Genomic DNA, 15819 nt, shown 5'->3' with positions numbered 1-15819 from the left:
CTTCCATCTATATTTGGATGTTTCTGCCTATATAGGTTAGGTGCTGGGATAATAACCTCCTCTGGTTTTACTGTGTCCCTTCAGATTAAGCCACATTAAACAAGCCACTAAAATTATCTCTTTAAAACCTTAGTGTGTTTACCATCTGAGTGTAGCTCTGTGATGGAAAAATCATGTCTCTTTGATTATTGTGGTGTTCTAGACACTTAGAAGAGCTCTTGGGGGCACAATAGACATTATGTATGGATGTAGAGGAAGGGGAGATAATAAGGAAGACTCCCTTTTGGTTCTTATTTTGCACAAGAGGTGAATGCAAATAACATTCAATGGAAGTGGATAAAATTAAGGACATCTCAGAGATGTCTGTCCTCACCACATCCAAAGCCTAGGCTTTTGTAAACATGCATATTCTCTTTCTCTTCCTTCTTTTCTATTACTATCAAATTACAAAGATTTAGATTATTTGATCAACTAGCTGCATCAAAGCCAGGTTAACATTTAATGGTATAGAATTGTCTATTTTTAAAAACACATATACATGCATTTACGATGTATCAGGCACTGTTCAAGTATTTTTTAGAAATGTTAACCCATTTAATCATCATAACAACCCCATAAGACATGTAAAATTATTATCCTTATTTTATACATGATAAAATTGAAGTACAGGCATATTAATGAATTTTCTCAAGGTTATATAGCTATTAAGCAGTAGAGCTGGGGGTTTGGGTTCAGAGGTTGAGTGGCTAACCATTGGGCATGCTGCCCCAAATTGAATACATTTGTCCAGAAAGGACATAAGTTCACAACAGGATGTCCCCATTACACAGCTCTGGCATTCAGCTCTAGCAAGAGTAGGGTTCTGGAAGGCCTCTTCCAAAAGAGGCTCAGGCCAGTATTCAGGATCAGGAGTTTCTTGTGATCTTCCAATATCCCCAACAGTGACAGTCAACAGTGCAGCACAGCATTCAGACATGTGAGACAGTGTTGCCTAAACAATGAGAATAAAAGCCTTAAATCCTGAGTAGAATTTCTGCAATTGATAGTAATAGTAATCATTGGCATTTATGGAGTATTATAGGCAATTTACAGAAATAAATTGATTTAACCTGCACAGAATCCCATAAGGTGGGTACAATCATCCAAGTTTTAAGATGAAGAAACTGAAGCACAGAAAAGTTAAAAAATTTCCCAAAGCCTTGCATGCTAGGAATTAGGGAAGCTAGGATATGACTCTTAATAGCCTGGCTCCAGACTTATTGTCATTAATTAACATATGATATTGCTATCCTCTGGAACTAGATTCCAGCCGCAGCAGAGGAAAAAAAAAAGGTCTTTCACTCAGAGATTAAAGAGAAACTACCAGAGGGTTCCCCTACTTCTTCTTCACTCAACTTCCTCTATTCATGTCAAGAGAATTTTCCTAGGCCTTCAAGGACAGCAACCATACTGCCCAGTATGCCAGTCCTATACCTTGTCCTCTGCCCAATATACATGGGGATTCCAAAGAGACATAATATCATCATCCTATTTGCTGCTCTCCTACACTTTTCCCTATCCAGTCTGCAACCCCATAAAGAGTAGACTAATGCTCTCCCACAGGGAGCAAGTGCTGCTACTCACACTGGCCATGACTGGATCAGTAACTCCTCATTAAGACATCTTGTATATCTTCTCCTTTGGCACTTTCTGCTTTTCCTGCTTTCTGCCTCCTTGTGGTGAGCAGACCTGTGTAGGGTTCACCTTATCACCATATTGCCACATCTGTCTGCCCTTCCACCTCTGCTACCCTTGTGGATAGATGAGTGAATGACATGAAGACAGGGTCTGCCAAGCAATCCAATCTCTCTTTCTTATTTGCACTCCCACATCCTCACTCCCTGATCAGACCATTCTAATAATCTTCTCTCTAGTCCTCGGTTCCAGCTTCTCACCTCAATCCATCTTCAATAATACTTCTAAAGACTCCACTTAAAATACAAATCTGGTCATTTACATTCCTCTGTCACATAAACCACAGTTCACTCATGATGGCCAATCTCTTATGCTGGTGAGGTACACAATCTTCCTTCAGCAAACCTTGTCCTTTCATTTGGATCATTCATTTTAGAAAGTATCAATACCACGACTAATGCATTGGCTTGTCAAGGAGTCAGTTCTGGTTTTTCTCCCAGAATACATTTTCCATCCAAGCTATGTTGCCAGTAATAATTATACAGAAGTTCTTAAAGTGGTAGTTTCCAAAATTTTATGGATATTTTAACATGAAAACTTTAAAATTTTTGACACTTGTGTCACACTCCATATACATTAAATCAGAATGTCTGCGGGGTAAGACCCAGGCATTAGTATTTTCTGAAGATCAACAGGTAATTCCAACAGGCAGCAAAATTTAAGAACCACTGCCTTAAAAAATTAATCACTACTGTGTCTCACAGCAAAAACAGAAGTATAGAAAAGCAGGGTATAGGTATTTAGACACTCTTAAGGAAGAACTGGCTCTGAAAATCAGAGGTACTGCCCTGGTAAAGCCAGAATGGATATCTCTGTGCTCACCAAATCTGAAGCGAATCAGGGATAGATGACAGATTTCTAGCTTTCACTGATTGGATTTACAGCTAGCCCATATGCCCTGTTCATAATCCCAGCAAGCCTGAAATTGCAGACAGTAAGGGAGAGGGAATTGGGGTTACTGATGAATGCATATACAAATAGTATAACTTCTATAGTTTCTCTCTCTGAAGTATCTGCCAAGGCCAGCCCTTCTTTAATATTCATGCCATCACTGCCATAGTTAAGGTCTTAAGCCCACTCTCTGGGTTGATTGCAACAGCTTCAGAGTTGATTCACCTATTTCCAAACTCCGTCACACTCATCATTTCCCTACACTGATCTTGTCCTGATCTTATTCAGGAGAAGAGTCAAGGACTATAGAAATAATTGTTTTTCTAGTAGAGAGAACACAATAGACCCGGAGGTGATAAAACGGTAATGAGGGCACCTATAAATAAATTACCCACATTCTTTTAGATTTACACTAATGGAAATTATCTTCATGACAGTTCTGGGTATGAATAGTACAGGAAAGTCCTACCTATAAACTGAAGGATAGAGCAGAGAAAATGAGGAAAGACAAACCAAGTAGGATCCTTAAAGCCTCAAGAGCCTCCTGCCCAGTCTCCCCTTACATCCCTGGGGAAATGTGAAAGCAGGGCCAGAAACTTCAGGTCTACAAGTTAGTAGCTCTTAATGTATGAGAGTGACCCACCTCAGGCAGAACAAAGCAGATTGACATTCTTCTGATTACTCAGTCTTTACTCAAAATGCTTGTGGTATAGAGCAGGGCCAAAAGTCAAAGGCCTCTTGAGTAATAGTTTCTTTCCTTTGCTAAGAAATCCATTAAGTCCTCCAATTATTTTCAGCCTTTGAAATTTTTATTTTAAAAATTAAGTCTTTTTTCATATATAGTTCTATGAATTTTAACATATGTATAGATTCACATAACCACTGCCTCATTAGGATACAGTACTTTTCCACCACCTCCAAAATTCCTTTGTGCTATCCTTTTGTAGTCGTATCTTCCCCCACCCTTAATTTTTGGCTACCAGTAATCTGCCATCAGTCACTATAACTTTATCTTTTCAAGACTGTCATACAAAACCAAACATAGAGTATGTGACATTTTGAGACTGGCATTCTTTTACTGAGCATAATGCCTTTTAGAATCATCCAACTTGGGTGTATCAGTAGCTTATTCCAATTTGTTCCTGAATAGTATTTCATAGCATGGATGTAACAAAGTTTATCTAGTCACCTATGGAAGGACATTTGAGTTGTTCATACTCTTTATTTATTAATATAAGTGCTGCTATAAACAATGTACAGTTTATTGTATAAACTTAAGTTTTCATTTCTCTAAATAAAACACCTAGGAGTGGGACTGCTGGGTCATATGAAAAGGGTATGTTCAATTTTTTTAAATCCAAATTATTTGCCTGAGTTGAAGTACCACTTTGCATTCCCATCAGTAATTTAAGAGAGTTCCAGTTTCTCTGCATCCTTGCACTGGTATGATCAATATTTTTGTTTTAGCCATTCTAGTATCTGTGCAATCTTATCTCATCACTGTCAGCACTTCCCTAAATGGCTAATGATATTGAACATTTTTCATGTGCATACTTTCCACACATAGATCCTCTTTGGTAAAATGTCTGTTCATGTCCTTTGTCCATGTTCTAATTTGTTTCTTTTTCAATGTTGTGTTTTGAAAGTTCATTATGTGTTTTAGATATAAGTTCTTTGTTGGATATGTGATTGACGAATATTTTCTTCAGGTCTGTCACTTGACTTTTTATTCTCTTTAACAAAGATTTTGCAAAGTAAGAGTTTTCATTTTAATAAAGTCAATTTTATTCTTATTTCTTTTATGGATCAGGCTTTTGGTGTCATATCTAAGACATTTTTGCCAGACCCTAGGTCCTGAAGATTTCCTCCTTTCTATTATTCTACATGTTTTATAGTTTTATGTGTTACATTTAGATCTGTGATCCACTTTGACTTATTTCTATAAGGTATGAGGTGCATTTTTTTTTTTTTTTTTGCTTATGGATGTCTAGTTTTTCCAATACCATTTACTGAAGACACTATCTTTTCTCCATTCAATTGCCTTTCCACCTTTGTTAAAAATCAACTGATCAGGGCAGGGGCCAAGATAGCCAAACAGAAACATCTCCAGTCTGCAGCTCCCAGCAAGACCAATGCAGAAAAGTGAGTGATTTCTGCATTTCCAACTGAGGTACCCAGTTCATCCCACTGGGACTGGTTAGACAGTGGAAGCGACCCACAGAGAGTGAGTAGAAGCAGGGTGGGGCGTCACTTCACTTGGGAAGTGCACAGAGCCAGGGGACCTTCCTCCCCAGCCAAGGGAAGCGGTGAGGGACTGTGCTACCTGCCTGGGGTACTATGCTTTTCCCATGGATTTCTGCAGTCTGTGGATCAGGAGATTCCCTCATGTGCCTACAGCATCAGAGCCCTGGGTTTCAAGCACAAAACCGGGGCAGGCACCGAGCTGCAGGAGTTTTATCCTACTCCAGTGGCATCTGGAACTCCAGTGAGAAAGGAGAACCATCCACTCCCCTGGAAAGGAGGCTGAAGCCAGGGAGCCAAGCAGTCTCGTTCAATGGGTCCCACTCCCACGGAGCCCAGCAAGCCAAGAAACACTGGCTTGAAATTCTCACTACCAGCACAGCACTCTGGAGTTGGCCTAGGATGATCAAGTTTCATAAGGGGAGGGGTGACGATCATTCCCATAACTTTAGTAGGCAGTTTTCCCCTTACAGCGCTAAGGAGACTGGGAGGTTTGGACTGGGCAAAATTCACCACAGAGCAGCAAAGCAGCTGCAGCCAGACTGCTCCTCTAGATTCCTCCTCACTGGGCAGGGCATCTCTGCAGGAAATCTGGCAGCTCCCATCAGGGTCTAACAGACAAAACTCTGATCTCCCTGGGACAGAGCACCTGGGGGGAGGGGAAGCTGCGGTAGCAGGTTCAGTGGACTTAATCTTTCCTGCCTGCCAGCTCTAAAGAGACTGGCTGATCCTGACAAGCAGGATACTCCCAGCACAGGGCACCAGCTCTGCTAAGGGACAGACTGCCTCCTCAAGCAGGTCCCTGACCCCTGTGCCTCCTGACTGAGAGAGACCTCCCAACAGGGGTTAACAGACATCTCATACAGGAGAGCTCCGAGTGGCATCAGGCTGGTGCCCCGAAGCTTCCAGAGGAAAGAGCAGGCAGTAACCTGCTGTTCCGCAGCCTCCACTGATGATACCCAGGCAAACAGGGTCTGAAGGGGACCTCTAGCAAACTGCAGCAGACCTGCAGAAGAGAAACCTATTAGGGGGAAAAAAACAAAACAACAACAACAAACCCAGAAAGCAACAACAACATCAACAGAAAAGAACCACCCCCCAACACACACATAAACCCCATCCAAAGATCATCAGCCTCAAAGATCAAAGATAGATAAATCCACAAAGATGAGGAAAAGCCAGCACAAAAACACTGAAAACCCAGAATGCCTCTTCTCCTCCTAATGGGTGCAACACCTCTCCAGCAAGGGTGCAAAACTGGACAGAGAATGAAATAGACGAACTGAAAGAAGTAGGCTTCAGAAGGTGGGTAACAACAAACTGCTGAGCTAAAGGAGCATGTCCTAAGCCAATGCAAAGAAGCTAAGAACCTTGATAAAAGGTTACGAGAGCTGCTAACTAGAATAACCAGTTTAGAGAGGAACATAAATGACCTGATAAAGCTGAAAAACACAGCATGAGAACTTTGTGAAGCATACACAAGTATCAATAGCCTAATTGATCAAGAGGGAGGAAGGATATCAGAGTTCGAAGACCATCTTGCTAAAATAAGGCATGCAGACAAGATTAGAGAAAAAAGAATGAAAAGAAATGAACAAGAAAACGTCCAAGAAATATTTGACTATGTATAAAGACTGAACCTACGATTGATTGGAGTACCTGAAAGAGATAGGTAGAATGGAACCAAGTTGGAAAACACACTTAAGGATATTATCCAGAACTTCCCCAACATAGTGAGACAGGCCAACATTCAAATTCAGGAAATACAGAGAACACCACTAAGATACTCCACAAGAAAATCAACCCCAAGACACATAATGATCAGATTCTCCAAGGTCAAAAAAAAAAAAAAAAAAAAAGGAAAAAATGTTACGGGCAGCAAGAGAGAAAGGTCAGGTTACCTACAAAGGGAAACCATCAGACTAACAGTGGATGTGTCAGCAGAAACCCTACAAGCCAGAGGAGAGTAGGGGCCAATATTCAACATTCTTAAAGAATTTTTAACCCAGAATTTTATATCCAGCCAAACTAAGCTTCATAAGCAAAAAATAAATAAAATCCTTTCCAGACAAGCAAACGCTAAAGAATTTTGTCACCACCAGGTCTGCCTTGCATGGGCTCCTGAAATAAACACTAAATATAGAAAGGAAAAACCAGTACCAGCCACTGCAAAAACACACCAAAATATAAAAAGGCCAATGACACTATGAGAAAACAGCATCAACTAGTGTGCTAAATCACTAGCTAGCATCATGATGACAGGATCAAATTCACACATAAAAATATTAACCTTAAACATAAAGAGGTTAAATGCCCCAATTAAAAGACACAAATTGGCAAACTGGGTAAGAGTAAACACCTATATGTGTGCTGTATTCAGGAGACACATTTCACATGCAAAGACACAGATAACCTCAAAATAAAGGGGTGGAGAAAAATTTACCAAGCAAACGGAAAGTAAAAAAAAAAGCAGGGGTTGCAAACCTAGTCTCTGATAAAGCAGACTTTAGACTAACAATTATCAAAAATGACAAAGAAGGGCATTACATAATGGTAAAGGAATCAATGCAACAAGAAAAGCTAACTATCCCAAATATACATGCACCCAATACGGGAGAACCCAGATGCATATAACAAGTTTTTAGAGACCTACAAAGAGGGATAGACTCCCACACAATAATAGTGGGAGATTTCAACACCCCACTGTTAAAGATCAATGAGACAGAAAACTAACAAGAATATTCAGGACTTGACCTCAGCTCTGGGTTAAGTGAACCTAATAGATAGGTAAGGAACTCTCCCCCCAAAATCAACAAAATATACATTCTTCTCAGTGCCACATGACACTTATTCTAAAATTGACCACATAATTGGAAGTAAAACACTCCAAAAATGCAAAATAACTGAAATTATAACAAACAGTCTCTCTAACAACAGTGCAATCAAATTAAGACTTAGGATTAAGAAACTCATACAAAACCACACAACTATATGGAAATTGAACAACCTGCTCTTGAATAACTCCTGGTAAATATCGAAATTAAGGCAGAAATCAAGAAGTTCTTTGAAACCAATGGGAACAAAGAGACAATGTACTAATAAAGTGAGTGAGAGTCTCAAAGGGGGGAAATGAGAGAAGAGAAAAACGCTCTCAGATAGTTTTATATTGTTTTATACTCAATATCTGTCTTAAAAAAAAAAAAAGGAAGCAAAACAAAAGGCAGGCAGCCTGGCACCGAGAACTGGACCCAAACCAGGCCTGGGCCTGCCTGGCCCAAGCCTAGTAGTTAAAATTCAACCCCTGACCTAGCCACTGATGTTATCTATAGATTCCAGACATTGTATGGAAGGACATTGTGAAACTTCCTGCTCTGTTCTGCTTCACTTTGACTACCGGTGCATGCAGCTCCCGTCATGTATGCCCTAGCTTGCTCAATCAGTCACGACCCTCTCATGTGAAACCTTTAGCATTGTGAGCTCTTAAAAGGGACAGAAATTGTGCAGTCAGGGAGCTCGGATTTTAAGACGCTAGTCTGCCAATGCTTCCAGCTGAATAAAGCCCCTTCCTTCTACAACTTGGTGTCTGAGGGATTTTGTCTGTGGCTTGTCCTGCTACATTTCTTGGTTCCCTGACTGGGAAATGAGGTGATTAACTGACAGATGGTCGAGGCAGCCCCTTAGGTGGCTTACCCTTCCCTGTGGAGCATCCCTGTGGGGGACTCTGGCAAGCTTGAGCAATGCGGATCCTGAAAGGGCTCCTGGGTAGGCCTTTTCCCTGGTGGAACACATCATCAGAGCGGTGCATGGCAGGTCCCCGCAGAGGATCAACACAGTAGCTGAACACCAGGAAGGAGCTGGCACTTGGAGTTCGGACATCTGAAACTCGGTAAGACTGGGCTTTGGAACTTGCCCACTCCATTTGAGTGGAAGCATGGCCTGATCACCCACGACAAGCCTGTACCGGCACTTTGGTTTTTATTTTTGACTTGACTTGAACTGCTTGATACTTTGGTTTTGGTTTTGATCTGGTTTGGTTTTCTTGATACTCTGGTTTTGGTTTTGATTCTGGTTTGGTATAAACGGTAAAAGTGTGTGTGTGCCCTTTTTACCCGTTCTTTGTTTTGTGGTGTGTATGTGGTGTGAGTGTAGTGTTTTTTTCTTGAGGAAGCATGGGGCTATTCTGTTAAAAAAAGAAAAAAGGATGATTTAACTTTAACCACTGAAAATTCCCTTAACCCACCAGGTTTCCTAACAGGAGATCTAAATCTTAACTGACATACAAAGGTCCAACCAGACCTAGGAGGAACTCACTTCAGGACAGGACGATAGATGGTTCCTCCCGGGTAATTGAAGGAAAAAAAAAAGCCATCTATACCAATTCTAAGTTAGTTTGGACTAAACAAGGTCTTATTAATAGCAAAGGATAATTGAAATCCCAAACTTACAAGGTTTTCAACAAAAGTAAAGTTTGCTAAAAGTTAACAGTGTAACATGTATTATAGTAATTTCCAATCTTGTGGCCTTAGACAGTCTAGTCCACAGACATAAAGGAAGTTCGCTGTGGAAAAGAATGGTTATCTTCGATAAAAGGGAAAAAAGTGGGGGGCAAAATTTATGTAAAAAAAGTTATATGGTAAATTCTTCTCCTGAAATAAATTAACTGGTTGTTTAAAGAAAAAAAATGTTTGTAATAAGTCAGAAAGTTAAGACATGTTGAAGAATTGCCTGTAAAAGTCGTGAAAAAAAATTATTTTAAAAGTGTGTTAGAAAAAGAATTTATGCAAGAAATGTTGCATAATTTAAAAGTAATTAGGCCTCCTGAATGTAAAGCTATTGAAGAAACAGCAAGGTGTATAAGAAAAGTAAAGTATACCTTTGGTAAAGGGATTATAAGGAGGCATAAGAATGTGGACTTTTACCTATATTAAAAGGTTAAAAAATTGTTGTAAAGGTTTAAGCAAGTTTTAAAATGTTAATTGTGTGTAAATTATGTGTGTAAACATATTAGCTAAAGTTAAAGGGGTATCATCCAGTTTTTCTGTGAACTGGACATTAAAGTAAAAACACAATGGGTTTTTCTTAAAGCACTAACCTGCTCTTCAACAAATATTATAAAAGTTTGAAAAAAGGTCTATAAAAATCTTACCTTATGGTCCGACATTAAAAGTTGAATACATATGTCTACAAAGTTTTATTAAAACTAAGTTTAACATTAATGACACACTAATATAAAGGTGAAATTTAGCTTATCTGGTATAAACATCATACAAAAAGCATTATTAAATATAAAATGGTGTTTGGCTTTCTTTGATCTAAAAACTAATAAAAATAGGTGCTAAAAGAAATTTCTCAGTAAGAAGGCACCAAAGACTATAAAGTCCACTGTTGATGTCCCCACATTTAAAACAAAATGTCAATCTCTTAGAAATTATATACTTGGTTTATCTTCCACTTTCTTTTCCCTCAAAACTAAAAGTCTTGTAGCACAGGTAGCACTCCTAGAATTTCCAGTAAACCAGTGCCAGCCTGAAGATCACCTTCTAATCAAAGGGAGGAAAGAAGAAAAACTCGAGCCAGCCTGGGAAGGACTCTACCTTGTGCTACTAACCACCGAGACTGCTGTTCGTAGAGCAAAAAAGGGATGGACTCATCACACCCCAGTCAAAGCCCCACCCACTCGAGTTGTGGGCCACAGTCCCAGGGGAATAGCCTACCAAACTAAAGCTAAGAAAAATTTAACTCATCTATTCTATTACTCTTTCTTCTTTCATCGCTCTATTGCTGACCATCTAGTTATAAACATAACCAAGTCAATTTCACCTCAAACTATTGCATTTAATGCTTGCCTTGATATACCCTGTGGGGACTTGCCAAGTCAAAGACAGCTCTCTACCTCAGAAAAGTACCCCTGTCCCTCCTGACTCTCCTCAGGTTAGGCATTAGTAAATTAGGACAATTTAATCCGGGAAAATTTCGATAAAGACTCCAGTGTCAACCAGGAGTCTTGCCACTCAATGTAGAGCTTTTATGCCATAGTTGGTCCAACATTCTGTGGACCACTAAAGAGCAAGGATGGACTGCCCCAACTGGTTTTTGTAATTTCCTAAAATCATACATTTTTTTTACTAGAGGATCATAGAAGTTAAAGACTTAAACTTTGGCAATTAAGACAAGATACCAAGATGCAAATGCCTGGTTGGAATGGATCAAATATTCCATCCACACATTAAACAAAAGCAATTGTTATGCTTGTGCACATGGCAGGCCAGAGGCCCAGATTGTCCCCTTTCCACTAAGGTGGTCCTCCAGTCGACCAGGTGTGGGCTGCATGGTAGCTTTTTTCCAGGATTCTACAGCCTGGAGTAATAAGTTGTGCCAAGCTCTCTCTGCTTTATCCTGAAGTCCGGCACCCTGCAGGTCAGCCCCCAAGGGCCATCCAGCTTCTGTCTCCCAACACTAAGTTCACTTCGTGTCTCTCACGACAGGGAGGAAACTTAGCATTCCTTGGAGACCTGAAGGGATGCAGTGAGCTTAAGAATTTTCAAGAGCTTATCAATCAGTCAGCCCTTGTTCATCCCCAAGCAGATGTGTGGTGGTATTGTGGTGGACCTTCACTGGGCACTCTGCCAAATAACTGGAGTGGCACTTGTACTTTAGTCCAATTGGCTATCCCTTTCACCCTGGCCTTTCATCAACCAGAGGGAAGAAGAATAAGACATCGTAAAGTGAGAGAAGCCCCTTATGGGTCTTTCAACTCTCATGTCTATTTAGATGCAACTGGAGTCCCATGGGGAATACCAGATCAATTTAAAGCTTGAAATCAAATAGCTGCAGGATTTGAGTCAATATTTTGGTGGGTGACAGTTAATAGAAATGTAGATTGGATAAACTACATCTATTACAACCAACAGCAATGAGTTTTTCATGAGTTAAAAGAAAAACTGATGTCGGCCCCAGCCCTGGGGCTACCTGATCTGACAAAACCCTTTACACTCTATGTGTCAGAAAAAGAAAAAATGGCAGTTGGAGTTTTAACCCAGACTGTGGGGCCCTGGCCAAGGCCAGTGGCCTATCTCTCAAAACAACTAAATGGGGTTTTCAAAGGCTTGACCCATGTCTAAGGGCCCTGGCAGCAATGGCCCTGTTAGCACAAGAAGTAGATAAACTAACCCTTGGGCAAAACCTGAATATAAAGGACCCCCATGCTGTGGTAACTTTGATAAATACCAATGGACATCAATGGTTAACAAATGCTAGATTAACCAAGTACCAAAGTTTGCTATGTGAAAATCCCCGCATAACCACTGAAGTTTGCAACACCCTAAACCCCAACGCCTTGCTCCCAGTATCAGAGAGCCCAGTTGAACATAACCGTGTAGAGGTATTAGACTCAGTTTATTCTAGTGGGCCCAACTTCCAAGACCATCCTTGAACATCAGTAGACCGTGAGCTGTACATGGACAGGAGCAGCTTCGCCAACTCCTGCAAAGTGACTGAAGAAGATGACAAGCCCTGCTCCAGTCACACGCAGAAGCTGACTGGCCCACACATGGCCGAAGCATGAGAAAACTCATCGCAGGACTCATTTTCCTTAAAATTTGGACTTGTACAGAAAGGACTTCAACTGATCTTCCTCAGACTGAGGACTGTTCCCAGTGTATACATCAAGTCACTGAGGTAGGACAAAAGGTTGCTACAGTCCTATTATTTTATGGTTATTATAAGTATACTGGGACTCAAAAAAGAACTTGTTTGTATAATGTTATTCTATACAAGGTATATAGCCCAGGAAATGACCAACCTGATGTGTGTTATGACCCATCTGAGCCTCCCATGACCACAGTTTTTAAAATAAGATTAAGGACTGAGGACTGGTGGGGGCTCATAAACTATATGAGTAAAGTGTTAGCCAAAACAGAAGAAAAAGGGGTGCCCAAAGAAGTCACCTTAACATTTGATGCCTGTGCTGTCATTAATAGTAATACGTTAGGAAAAAGATGTGGTTCTCTTAATTAGAAAAGAGGCTATATGGCAGAAAATAAGTACATTTGTCATGAATTAGGACTGTGTGAAAATGAACGTGGATACTGGTCTTGTGTCATTTAGGCTACTTGGATAAAAAATGAAAAAAATCCTAGCCACCTTCAGAAAAGGAAAAGTGGCCCTTCCTGTACCAGTGGTCAGTGTAACCCCTTAGAACTAGTAATAACCAACCCCCTTAAACCTCGCTATGAAAAAAGAGAGCGTGTAACCCTAGGAATCGATGGAGCTGGACTGGATCCTCAAGTAAATATCATGGTTTGAGGAGAAGTTTATAAACGCTCTCTTGAGCCAGTATTTCAAAGTTTCTATGATGAACTGAATGTGCCAGTACCAGAAATTCCAGGAAAAACAAGAAATTTGTTTTTGCAATTAGTCGAGCATGTATCCCAGTCTCTCAATGTCACTTCAGGCTATGTATGTGGAGAAACTGTAATAGAAAATCAATGGCCATGGGAAGCCCGAGAATTAGTACCTACAGACCCAGTTCCTGATGAATTCCCAGCCCAAAAGAATCACCCTGCTAATTTCTAGGTTCTAAAAGTGTCAATTACTGGACAATATTGCATAGCTAGAGAAGGCAAAGAATCCACTCATCCTGCAGGACGACTTAGTTGTCTGGGACAGAAGCTGTATAATAGTACCACAAACAACAACAACAACAAAAACAGCCACCTAGTGGAGTTCATACCAGACTAAGAAAACTCCATTTAGTAAATTTCCAAAGTTGCAAACTGTGTGGACCCACCTGAAGTCCCACCAGTAGTGGAGAGCCCCCACTGGATTATACTGGATATGTGGGCATAGAGTTTACGCCAAATTACCCAACCAGTGGGCAGATAATTGTGTTATTGGCACTATTAAACCATCTTTCATCCTACTGCCCATAAAGAAAGGCAAACTCCTGGGCTTCCCTGTCTATGCTTCCGGCAAAAAAAAAAAAAAAAAAAAAAAAAAAAAAAAAAAAAAAAAACACCATAGCTATAAAAAAATTAGAAAAATAATGAATGCCCCCCACTGAGAGAATCATACAATATTATGGGCCTGCTACTTAGGCACAAGATGGCTCGTGGGGATACCAGACTCCCATTTGCATGCTCAACCAAATCATACAGTTACAAGCTGTCTTAGAAATAATCACTAATAAGACTGGCAGAGGCTTGACTATTCTGGCCCAGGAAGAAACTCAGAAGAAAAATGCTATCTATCAAAATAGATTGGCTCTCGACTACTTGCTAGAAGCTAAAGGAGGAGTTTGCAGGAAATTTAACCTTACTAATTGCTGGCTACACATAGAAAATCAAAGACAGGCAGTTGAAGATACAGTAAAAGACATAACAAAACTGGCACATGTGTCTGTATAAGTGTGGCACAGATTTGCCCCTGGGGCCGTGTTTGAAAGGTACTTCCCAGCACTACGAAGATTAAAAACCCTAATAATAAGAATTATAATAACAATAGGAACCTGCTTACTCCTCCCTTGTATACTACCTATACTAATTCATGTAATAAAAAGCTGTTACCCTAGTTCATCAAAATGCTTCAGCACAAGTGTACTATATGAATCATTATCAGTCTATCATACAGGAAGAAATAAGTAGTGAAAATGAAAGTGAGAACTCACACTAATAAAGTGAGTGAGAGTCTCAAAGGGGGGAAATGAGAGAAGAGAAAAACCCTCCCAGATTGTTTTATACTCAATATGTCTTGAAAAAAAAAAAAAAAGGAAGTGGAACAAAAGGCAGGGAGCCCAGCGCTGAGAACCGGACCCAAACCAGGCCTGGGCCTGCCTGGTCTAAGCCTAGTAGTTAAAATTCAACCTCTGACCTAGCCACTGATGTTATCTATAGATTCCACACATTGTATGGAAGGACATTGTGAACCTTCCTGCTCTGTTCTGTTTCACTCTACCGGTGCATGCAGCCCCTGTCACGTACTCCCTAGCTTGCTCAATCAGTCACGACCCTCTCATGTGAAAACTTTAGCGTTGTGAGCCCTTAAAAGGGACAGAAATTGTGCACTCAGGGAGCTCGGATTTTAAGACGCTAGTCTGCCAATGTTTCCAGCTGAATAAAGCCCCTTCCTTCTACAACTTGGTGTCTGAGGGATTTTGTCTGTGGCTTGTCCTGCTACAACCTGAAAAAAACAAGTAATGGGGAAAGAATTCTCTCATAAATAAATGGTGTTGGAAAAACTGGAAGTCATATGCAGAAAACAGAAACTGGACCCCTTCCTTACACCTTATACAAAAATTAACTCAAGATGGATTAAAGACTTAAATGTAAAACCCAAAACCATAAAAACCTTAGAAGAAAACCTAGGTAATACCATTCAGGACATAGGCATGGGCAAAGACTTCATGATGAAAACACCAAAAGCAATTGCAACAAAATCCAAAATTAACAAATGGAATCTAACTGAACTAAAGTGCTTCTGCACAGCAAAAGAAACTATCATCAGAGTGAACAGGTAACCTACAGAATGGGAGAAAATTTTTGCAATCTATCCATCTGACAAAGGTCTAATATCCAGAATCTACAAGGAACTTAAATTTACAAGAAAAAAACAAACACCACCATTCAAAAGTGGGCAAAGGATATAAACAGACACTTCTCAAAAGAAGACATTTATGTGGTCAATAAACATATGAAAAAGAGCTCAACATCACTGATCATTACAGAAATGCAAATCAAAACCACAATGAGATACCATCTCATGCCAGTCAGAATGGCAATTATTAAAACGTCAAGAAACAATAGATGCTGGCGAGGCTGTGAAGAAATAGAAATGCTTTTACACTGTTGGTGGGCATGTAAATTAGTTCAATCATTGTGGAAGACAGTGTGGCGATTCCTCAGGGATTTGGGACCAGAAATCCTATTTGACCCAACAATCTCATTACTGGGTATATAC

The 15819-nt window shown here is 40.2% G+C and overlaps 1 long non-coding RNA gene across 1 annotated transcript in view; it reads right to left on the bottom strand.

The window, feature by feature from the left end:
* Positions 1-391: 391 nt before the first annotated feature.
* Positions 392-15819, bottom strand: part of LOC129530114 (uncharacterized) — a 127921-nt gene continuing 112493 nt past the window's right edge. The window contains exon 4 of the long non-coding RNA XR_008675662.2: positions 392-991. This is a non-coding gene — a long non-coding RNA (uncharacterized lncRNA). The remainder of the gene's footprint in view (positions 992-15819) is intronic.

Source organism: Gorilla gorilla, chromosome X, assembly GCF_029281585.2.
Source record: "Gorilla gorilla gorilla isolate KB3781 chromosome X, NHGRI_mGorGor1-v2.1_pri, whole genome shotgun sequence".
In the NCBI taxonomy this organism is placed as follows: Eukaryota; Metazoa; Chordata; class Mammalia; order Primates; family Hominidae; genus Gorilla; species Gorilla gorilla.
This window is presented reverse-complemented; position numbering and strand designations above follow the sequence as displayed.